Raw genomic sequence first — 11,080 nt, 5'->3', positions numbered from 1 at the left:
TTTTTTTTTCCCTCAATTTAACACAGACGCTTGGAAAGATTTCTTGGGAAGTCCCATGTAATTCTCCTTTACAGACTTTACCAAATGTGGTTTTCCATGTTGCATTCCTTAAAAGATCGTTTCTGAGTTCATTTTGAGCTGAATGATCAGCTGGGCTCCCATTAAGAACCTCTGCAAAGACCACTGTTAAATGTAAGGTTGCTGAAGTATGAGATTCAATTTCTGGTTGATTTTTTTCATTTTTATTGTTTTCCCTCTTCTTTCTCATCTCTGACCAGCCTGAAGCGTGATACAGACCAGGCTAGAAACTGAGCTCACAATAAAACGATATTCTAATTATCCTCCTTTTCGTAAGGGTTCTTTTTGACAGATGTCAACTAGATTTAAAATGCTTGACTGCTGGGCTTTCTTTCTCTTTTTCCCCTTTTTTCTGCATTGTCATTCCTTGAAGTAGGGTTAAATGCTGACATCTTTTTGTGCTAAACTAGAGAAACTATCAAAGAAATGTATAAATTACAGCTCCAGTTACACTGACATTTAGGATGCTCGTCTACCTCTAATGACAAAATGCATGATTGACCTTGGCTATGTTTTTTGTGAACAGAGTTGTGAATTTTAGTTTGCAAAATCTCGGTTCCATGTGGTTCCTTCTCATTCTTTCAGGTACTTTTACAAGTGGGATATCCTCACTAGTTATTCTTTTTATCTCTTGCATGAATAAATTACAGAGTTCTGCTTCTTATCAAAGAAAACATTCGACTCATCATCGAGAGAACACAAAATATTTTTTTGACCATAAATTATTCTTAAAGAAAATCTTGGATGGGTTGGACACTCTTTGTGGTGTATGTATATGTGTATGTGAGAGAAAAAGAGAATGTATCTGCTTGATGGCATTAGTTCTAAACGGTCATAGACAAAAATTTCAGATTGTCATTGTATCTGTCAGTCCTTAAAATAAACTAGCTTAAAACAAACAAAGAAACAAGCCAGCAAGCAACCACCAATAATACCCTTTCCGACTCCTTGACCAACAACTGTGAATGACAAAATATGCCTGGCTCGTCTGCTATAGTATTTTCTTCCTGCTTATTGGCAGAGAATGTGATTTCGTCGTAGAAGGTTGGAAAATGACCCCTTGTAATGATGGAATTTACATAAATAAATGCTGATAGCACAAAACAGATAATATGCTGTGGGTATCATCACAATAAGTTGTTTCCTACTGACACTGAGTGTAAGGTGGAAGCACACAATTATGCAAATCAAACTAATGCCAGTTGCTCATTACTGTCATGGTGGTAAAGGCAAAAACATACCCTCCATAGACAGCTCGACGCTGGGCCACAAGCCAAAATGTTTGGTTTTGCTGACATAGTAACTGAGTCAACAAAAATACGATATAATAGTAATATATCAGAGGAATCCACATCAGGGCAGACCTGAAGCTTAATGGACTGTGAATCCTATATCTGTACAGAGAGTCCTTTCACTGGTATTGACCCATAATACGTTCGCTTCCACATTTGCCGATCCTATAGAAATAGATTAAAGAAGCATTTTGGGGGGGACCTGAAATGTCTGCAAGACATTCTATTAGCTTTTCCTAAAACAGATGATATGACATTTATAAATACTTAAATAATGCCATCTATCCTATGCTTAAATACTTCCCAGAATATTTCAGAGTACCTGCTGCTATTTGATCTAGGTTTGTCCTGACTTCTCATTATGGCGCTGGAGATGTTTTCAAACAATAGCATATTCATTTGACACAGAAATAGCTTTTCTATTTTCCAAAAAATAGAATTGTTGTTACCAGGAGAATATCTAACCCTAGAGAATAGCTAATGAATCTGTTTCTCACACAGGCAAACCCAAGAATAAATGTGGCCCTGGTGTGGGAGGTCAGTGAAGCAACAGCTTCAGACCTACCAATTTAATCCATCTCTCTTCTGAGTGACAGCATAATATATGTGGTAGATGGATACCATGAATAGCCTAGATGCTTCACCAACGTGGTGTCCAAGCCCTTTGTCATGAGACCTTGCAGTTCTTCCAATCAAGGAAATGGGTGTATTTCCTTGCCACTTGGTTCTGAGTTTAGTCATGGGATTTGCTTGGCCATTGAGGTGTAAGCACTTGTACCAGAAGCAAAGGAGGCATGGAAAAGCATTTGTATTTACCACTGTCTGGAAAGAATATGGCTGGTCCTACTTGCTGGAAGGCAGGAAACACATGGAGGCCAGTGGAGGCTGTCAGGGCCAGCCTAGATCAGCCAATAATCAGCTAACCTGCAAGCCTCTGAATGAGCTCAGGTCAGAACTACCTAGCAAAGCCCAACCTAAATTGTGGGTTCACAAGCTAATAGATGCTTAATATTTCAAGTCCTTGAATTTTGTACCATATATTCGGCACGTATTGTACTAATATATGACTGATGGGTTTTCACAAAGTTTTACAAGATTAAAAAAAGCTGCAAGAGATGGAGCACCTGGGTGGTGCAGTTAGTTAAGTGTCCGCCTCTTGGTGTCAACTGAGGTCATGATCTCAGGGTCATGAGATCGCACCCCAAGTCAGGCTCTGCACTGGGCGTGGTGTCTGCTTTAAGAATCTCTCTCCCTCTGCCCCTCACCCTGCTCTCTCTCTCTCTCTCTCTCAAATAAATAAATAAATATTTTTTATAAAAAAATGCAAGTGAAATATACTCCATAAATAATGAAAAAGAGATTGAGTCAACAGATTTAAAATACAAACATAGGAAAATGCAAATCAATACCACAATGAGATACCACTTTATACACACTAGAATAACTATAATCAGACAGACAATAACAAACATTAGCTGGGATGTAGAGAACTGGAGCTCTCATTGCATTGTTAGTAGGAATGTAAAATAGTGCAGCCACTTTGAAAAACAGTTTAGCAGTTCATTGAGATGTTAGTCATACCAATTCCACTCCTAAATATATATTCAAGAGAAAAGAAAACCTAGGTCCATGCAAAAACTTGTACACAAATGCTCATAATAATATTATACAAATGGCCAAAAAGTGGAAACAATACAAATGCCTATCAATTGATGAATGAATAATAAAATTTGGCATATCCATACAATGAAATATTATTCAGCAATAAAAAGAAATGAAATAATGATCTAGAGGTTACCTAGCACTGGAGTAGCAGCAGTGGGTCATGGGGAGTGACAACTAATGAGTACAAGGGTTTCTTTTTGGGTGGTAAAAGCATAAAATTAGATCATAGGATGTTTGTACAATTCTGTGAAAATACTAAGACCTTTTTGATTGTGAGCTTTAAATGAGTGATTTTTATGTATATGTAAATTATATCTCAATAAAGCTATTTCATAATATGTATATATAAACATTTATCCCATCTCTGACCAAAGCATGGCTTAATCTTTATCTTAGTCTCTTATTCTATCCCTCTTGAATTCCTGGACCTTGGCCATTCTTCATCTATTTTCAGTGATTGGAAGAGCTATATAGCCAAAATAAAACAAAACTCTTAGGATTGTTTCTTTAGAACTATGCTTATTGACTACATTTAACGTATTTTAAAAATGAAATAATGGAGAATTTTTGATATTCAGTACTAGACACTGATTTTCAAAGAGCTCTAGCTCTGCCTTTCCTTATTTTCTGTGATACTCACTCATGCCCTGTTTGTTCTTAAAACTGATCTATGGGAAAGAAAGGACACCCCTTGTAAGTTTTTAGAGTTTGCATATGAAGGTCAACTTCAGTGTATAAACTATAGGCAAACTGGGCATGCTCAGAGTTGCTCCTGATTTAGTGTCCAGTGCCTCCCTTCAAGCAGCAGACTTGAGACTGAACTTGCTTTATCTTGTGAGACTGTGTAAATGGACATTCCACAATACTGCCACTTTTCCTGCCCCCATCCCCACATTTTTTTCTTATCCAAGAGCCTGTCTTACTGCCTCTCCCCACCTCCATAATAGCCATACCTTCCTTTAGTCCCTCATTATTTTTTTCTCAATTAGCACTTCTTTCAGACTGGTTCCCTTGCTTCTGGTTTCCCCCTCCCAATTGTCCCCAGAGTGATAGTTGTAAAGGGGCTATCTTGATCATTTCATGCCCTTTAACAAAAAACTTTACTGGCTTCCTTCTACTCCAGATAAAATAAAATTTTCTTAGAGTAATTTGTAAGGCAAATTATGGTCAGACAATCTCATGAGATCTTGCCAGCCCTCCCCTCTGACAGTACTGACTCATTATGTTCTCCCCTAATGCTTTTTAAGTAAGTGCTCCCTTGTCTTTGTGGGTGGTGGGGAAGGGGTAGAAATTGAAATTGAAAATGAAAATAGGTAAATATCCTGGGGGACGAAGTGACGAGGGCCTGCTTACAGCAGCTGCGACAAGAGACTGGACTGAGACTTTGTGAGAAAGTTTTCGACCCTCAGAATGATAAACCAAGCAAGGGGTGGACTTGCTTTGTGAAGGGACAGTTCATGAACAAGAGTCTTTCAGGACCTGGACAGTGAAAGGAGCCTGGGCAGACACTTTCCACAGCCGTGGGCAGCATTTTACAGCAAGATGTACACAGTTCTTTGCCTTTATTTGATAAAGTTTTATACAGAAGAAAAAAGAGACCGTGTCTTCACTTGAAGAGGTCTTTATCAAGAATTTGGGTGGGGGGAGGGAAGAATGGGTTGTTGAAGGGTGATTTGAAATTTTCTGCAGTATTAAGCTGGTGCTTAATAAGTAATAATAAAGAAATTTCTAAAATTCCAAAAAAAAAAAAATATCCTGGGGGAGGTGCAAAATGGGGACTTGCTGTTACCTGAGTATAAAGTTTCAATCATGCAAAATGAAAAAGTCCTAGGGATCTACTGTTCAACACTGTGCTTGTAGTTAACAATTCTGAACTGTATGCTAAAAAATTTGCTAAGAGGGTGGATATCATAATACACATCTTTTACCACAATAAAAAATATAGATAAGTATATTGCATATAGATACAATATATCTTTATTGATCTCTCTTCACCTGATAACCCCTGCTCATCCTCCAGAAATTCCTTGAGTGCTGCTTCTGTCAAGAGGTCTCTCCTAAAGCCATCTGAGCTAAGTACCTCTCCTCATCCAGTTGTTAGCAGCAATGTGTGCTGTGATGTCTAGTTTTTTTTTTCCAAATTTAGTCCTTAGCAGACCATTATCAGTCTATGCAATGTCTTTCTTTTTTTTCCCCTGTAATAACAGGGATCATTTATTTATTCATTTATTTATTCTCTTCTCCCCATTTCTTCCTGCCACTTCACCCATAGAATATAATGTGTTCTTTGGATCCATAAATGTGAATGGATTCTTGGTTTTTAGGTTAAGTCCTTCTGAATGATATATCTTTCCTAACCCGAACATCTTTCATAGTGAAACACAGTAAGGGATACACAGTAAGAACTCAGTAAATGTTTATGAAATCCATTCATGAGACAGTAAATTAATGAAGTAAAAGGTGTACATTTTAATTGCCCTTCCAGTGACCTTTGGTGGACTTTTCAGGTTTCATATCTCTTGTCAGGAATCTAACCATGAGTACTTGCAATAAAAGCTGAAATCTTAAAATATGAAACCATTGAATCTTAGCCTCTTTTGCTACCCATTTCTTCCATTTCTGAGATGTTGCTTAAACACTCTCTCCCTACAATGCTAGTGGCTATTGTAGACCATCATGTGGACAGTGGCTAAAGTGTTTAGTAGATTTCTACTTCTTTCTCAAAATGGTTGCTGATTCATAGCTAAAGTGATCAACCTCAGAGGGAACTGAGGTTTCCAACCAAACCAAAGCCACTTTTGTCATTCCCATTACCCACTAGAGGACTACAAAGATTCCTTCCTTGACTTTGAACCATTGCTTGGTTTTACAGTTCACTTGCCTGTGGTTTGAAAACTGAGCATGTCAGCACTACTTTTTACTGCCTCAGTGTAGCAGCAAATGTGTTTTGTTCTTTCCTTTCAAAAGTGAAGATTGTATTTTAAAATCACTCTCTCCCCCAGGGAACCACTCATTCCTAATTCCCTGACAGGCCATGAGGACCTCAAAATTAAGAAAGATGTCAAGAAATGTGAGTTTGTACAGAAAGGACTAGAAAACCACCCAGACACGAAACGACTCAGTTACGTGCCTGGCTTTTGTTGGGAGAAATGTGTGTCTGAATTTTGAGGCTCATAATAGACATGTGCAGCTAACTGACTTTTATCTTGCCTCTGTCATATTGATCTATCAGTGAATCTATAATAGAAGATGGGAGCCTGGAACAGTAAAAAGTAATAACCATTGAGATGGATAGCCCGAGCAAAAATGTAGTTTCATGGGGACACTTAGTGTAAAGAACTGTAGATTCATGTCAAGGGGGCATAAGTATCCCCTTCAAAGCCAACTGTTAAAAACACCTAGTGCACAGATGACCTGCCTCAGAATATGATATGTTTCTGTATTGATTTTCAGAGTTTCAAAACAACAGGAAATAGCCAAGTGAAAGTTTCTTTGCAGAGCACTAAAAGTAATTTACCTTCTTCCTTTGATTTCAGCTTCAGATTTTGTTTTATGGTTCAAAGTACAAGTGCTTATTTTTAAAAATTCATTTCTAACTTATGGTAGGAAGCAGCACTGAAGACCAAGGCAGCATGGAGTAAGAAATGAGCTACAGAATGAAATAAAACAAGCCCCCTCAAATTGCATTAATGGAGATAGTGGCAAGTTGTTACATGATGAACGTTGTCATCCAAGCACAGGCCCATTTATGGAGAGCAGGACTTTACCATTATCAGGAGTATTCTGAAGAAGAGAATGAAGACATCTAAAATGATCAATACTGAGACTTTGAAGTCATCTGGGAGTGACTTCTGCTATTCCATCTTTTGTGTGTCTCTTTGCATGAAAACATTGGCATATTTTTAAATAAAGGCTGTCTAGAACAGAAAAAAACAATTTACTTTTCAGTGCAAATTGATGCCACTTGCATGTTTTTAATGTACAGCAAACACTAAACATGGTGTAATATGACTAAGTTAAATTTTCTAGACAGGAATCTCTTTTTTTCAAAGATCAAATACTTCGTAATCACATGTATTTGCTGCATGCAGGGTATGGAGACGCAGGAAAATAAACTTCAGATGATTCACTGCCCAAATTTGATATTTATTCCTACTGTTTTCTTCACGTTTGGCTTTGGGAAGTTGTATCAGTCAGAGTTCTGGCAAGAAACAGATGGCACACTCAAAGGAAGTGATTAAAGAGAGTTTTAATGAAGACGCAAAGGGTGAGCAATATTGAGGGAAACCAAATGAGGAGGGCAAAGCAGGCATTCCTAAGCCTCTCCACCACCACCAGGGCTGAAGTAACAAGAAGAGGTATGTTTAGATTAGAGTGTGAGGCCTGTGTCTGATGAGAGCGTCTCACGACAGGAGCTATGGCCCAGAGAAGAGCCACTCAGACACTGCCAGCCCATGAACCAATGAGAGGAAGCCAAGGGAACAAACACCCTAGTGTTTCCTTCCTCTTGTCCACTTTGTGACCAGGGCCTCCCATTGGCTGAGCCTCACTGAGAGCCAGAGGAAAAGAAGCTTTGCTTCACATTGCCTTCAGATTAGTTCTTGGAATATAGGACAAGGGGAGAAACCTGGAGAATGATTTGGAGGGGCAGATGCAAAATACCCCATTGCAGGGCATAGAGTCATATTTTTAGACAGATGCTCTGTACTTCTAGAGAAGGCAATATAATTGCAGTTTTTCAGCTGCTGTAGAACTAGAAAATGCCAGCCTTTTATGGTACATACAACATATCCTGACCAAATTTAAAAGGATAGTTGGCTTTGGGAGTTATGAGTATGAAATAAGAATATAAGCATGTAAGGGGCCCCTGGGTGGCTCAGTTGGTTAAGGGTTTGCGTTTGGTTCAGGTCATGATCTCCGGGTCCTGAGATCGAGCCCTGCATCAGGCTCCCTGCTCAATGGAGAGATTACTCTCCCTCTTCCTCTGCCTGCCACTTTGCCTACTTGTGCTCTCTCTCTTTCTCTGTGAAATAAATAAATAACATCTTTTAAAAAAGAATATAAGCATGGAAGAAACTGTTAAGAAATCAAGAAATAGAAGTCAAACAAAATTAAGCAAAGGAGTACAAAAGAGATGGGAATCTGTTAACCTCTGCCTTCTACTTCTTAACAAATACAACAATATAGCAAGTACAAATACTGCAATAATGTTCCCAGGAGCCATGGGAATGACTAACCTCTTCCTCACCTCCCCTTACTGCTCCCATTATAAAAAACAAAAACAAAAACAGAAAAACCCAACTTTCTAATTCAGATTATTTCTTCCAGTTTACAAGAAAAACAGGAAACATGGATTATTCTTTAGAGATTAAATCATAGATTATATTTTTAAATAATGGATTGTAATCATTAAGGGAGAAATTATTAATGTCCTATGTTTGCCAGAAAAAGGTTAAAATGCATGTGAACTCTAGGCTATTCTTTCTAAATCACACCCTTGTAAGGAGCCCATTTACTATAAATATTTCAATCTGTTTTAGATATGAGCTAGATTATTTTTGTTTGTGTATGTATTTTTTTTTTCATTCTCAAATATTTTCATTGCACCTGCTGCAATCAAATGGCCTGGATTGGAAGATTAGAATAATGCAGAGTCTCTCTTGAAATATACAATTTTATCTATTCTCATTAGGAAAGTAACATTCTGGACCAGAAAATTTACATTTTATACAGAATCCAGGTCCTATGTTACACACATTGGTTGTGTTTCAAAGGACACATGTTAACAGCTCCTTCCTTATATAGATAAATTACCTATCTATCCATTACCCACCTATCTATGAATCTAAATTTATAATCATTCAAGTGCAAGAGGTAGGCTACTTGCAATTCTGTCTACAAATTGCCAATCAGTGGAGAAATGTTTACAGCTTCTAAGTCCATTAGGATGGTTGGTTCTCACCTCAGATAAAATGATAACTATATGCTGTCCAGGTGTGCTTTGCTTTCTTTCTTTGCTTGTATTCTTTCTCATCAAAGACTTTTTAAAGCTGAAATATTTCACAAACAGCTTCTAATGGCTTGAATTGTTCCTTTTTTTTTAAGTACAGATAACGGGAAGTAAAAATATAGCTAAAGGCTTCTTTCAAAGTATGTTGACATTTCTGTTCCATTAGAACAGGATTGTAATGTGTATCCACATGTTAGCTGTAAAAAAAAGTACCATCTCTTGAGTGGTAAAAATATATGTGAAGTGCTCATTCCAGACATATGACTATACACATGTACACACACACACAGGCACACTCATGCACATTCATATGTGCGCCCACACACATGTGCACATGCTGGGCTGGGAGGGGACTGTGATGAGAAAGGATAAGATTTGAAATCAGAAAATCTACATTCAGATCCTGACTCCTTCCTGATTATGATCCTAAACCTCTCCTATCCCTACTCTACCAACTCCTTCTCTAGTCAGTCCCCCGAATCCTGTGTTCTCATCCATAACTTAAATAGGTCCCTGAATTCTCTTTGTGACCATCTGCTATTACTCATTTTCTTCCTGAATATTGTTGCCCTAACCTCACCTGTCTTTTGATTTAGTTAACTTATCCCTCCTTTTTAGATCCAGCTTAATCTTGACTCTCTCCAGGATTCCTTCCTGAATTCCTGCAACCTGAGTCAGGTGACCCCCTCCTCTAGCCACCATACATACCACAGTGCTTATCCTATTGTCTTGTGGTTTTTCTCTTGCCTTGACCATCTTCACAGGATCAAAACTCCCCAGAGCATATGGGCAGCATCTTGTTTGTCTTTGTATTTCTAACATCTTAAAATAAGGGGCACATAGTAGTTGAATGCCAAAGAGAGTTTGGTGAATGAATGGATCCTGAGCTCAACTCAGTTTAACTCTTGACTCTGAGTCTCACCAAATTTGGGGACACTATCATTCTATAAATAAATGAGGGAAAATAAAACTCCAAGTGTTTCAGGAACATTCCAGTTATACAATAGAAAGCGTGGAGCAGAAATTGAATGCCTGGCTGTCTGACTCCGAAGACTGTGCTTTTTTCTACTGTGCCATGTTCCCTCTCTAGGTAACTCCCCAAGCCTGTCTCTCAAAGAAATGGGACAGAGAGAACTGTCCATGCCACAGGGTTGATAAAAGGAACAAAGGAAATCATGTCAGTTAATGTGGAACGGAGTAACAGAAAAGTCTACTACCTTTATGGTTAGGGAGAAAAATAACTTTAAATAACACAAGAATAAGTGAACTCTAAGGGATTACCGAGCCATGCTGCCTTCTCCCGCCCCACACTGAAGGTTTTCTTTAGAACCAGCCAAGCTCTATCCAGTCACCTTAAATTAGTCTCCCTTAGCATGTATAATAAGCACAGTTACACTCCTAGGGTTTCTCTACACCAACATTGACAAGAAAATGTATAGTAGCAGTAGCATAATGGAAAGAGTACGAGGCTCAGGAAGGCTGCTCATTCTATTAGTCTGCAAAATGCCATCAGCCTACAGTTTAAAGAGAGAAAGACACAGGGAGAGTAAAGTTCAATTGCCCTCTAATTAGCCCTAATTAGCAGATTGAAAGCTGTTTGTATATAACAAAAGACACCTATTTTTGTGGTTCAGCAACTAAAATGAATAGTCCAAATGGATAGTAGCTACTAGAGTAGAAAGCAATTTGGAAACAAGTACATACAATTTCAATACTGTTTTATAGGACAGATAACTAGTTTGGAAAAGTTGGGTTTTTTTCTTCCAATTGAATAATAAAAAAGAAGAACTGAACAAATATGAATTACTCTATAGCTATCTAAAGGTAACAAAAATCCAAGACAATCTATAGACATTAGCACAACCAAGAGTTTTGCAAAAACAACTTATGAACCAATTGTGCTTTCCAAATCTCCTTTGAAATGAAGTATTTTGGAAACCCAAAATGTATTACTTCATAAGAGTAATGTCACATCTAGTGACAGTTTAATTTCTAATGGCTCTGTCTTGAGTCTAAACGCAGTTTTCCAACAAGG

The sequence above is a fragment of the Vulpes lagopus genome, chromosome 3, assembly GCF_018345385.1.
Source record: "Vulpes lagopus strain Blue_001 chromosome 3, ASM1834538v1, whole genome shotgun sequence".
In the NCBI taxonomy this organism is placed as follows: Eukaryota; Metazoa; Chordata; class Mammalia; order Carnivora; family Canidae; genus Vulpes; species Vulpes lagopus.
Note: the sequence above shows the minus strand (reverse complement) of the source record.